The sequence below is a fragment of the Carlito syrichta genome, unplaced genomic scaffold (assembly GCF_000164805.1).
Source record: "Carlito syrichta isolate Samal-C Ts95f unplaced genomic scaffold, Tarsius_syrichta-2.0.1 Scaffold135690, whole genome shotgun sequence".
Classification (NCBI taxonomy): domain Eukaryota; kingdom Metazoa; phylum Chordata; class Mammalia; order Primates; family Tarsiidae; genus Carlito; species Carlito syrichta.
In genome coordinates, this window is record NW_007079786.1 from 208490 (window position 1) to 208914 (window position 425).

Sequence of the window (425 nt, forward strand, 5' to 3'; positions counted from 1 at the left end):
CGGCCGCCTGCTCCGCCCCGGGGCCGAGGCGGCCGTGCCTTACTGCTTCGTGTCTTCTGGCCCCGCGCGGACGCTGCCGGTTCGCGGCCGACCCCGTCCCGTCCTCTTTGGTTGCATGAGTTTTCCTTCCTTCGCGTCCTGCTTTTCCTAATGAAATGTTGGGAGGACGGTCCGCGTGTGGCTTTCTTCCTGGGCAGCTGGGTGGCCCTGCTGGGCCTGGGCCGAGTGGGACTCGCGCCGTGGGAGAGGCACTCCCTGCAGGGTCCCAGGACCCAGGCGGTCCCGGCCACGCCGACCCTCAGCCGCCCCGCCGGCTCCCCCTTCGCGATGCCTCTGCTCCCTCCCCCCGGCCTGGGACGCCCCACCCAGCGCGCGGCCCGGGGTCTCCAGGGGACGCCCGGGCTCCCTCGGCGCGGGGGCAGGCG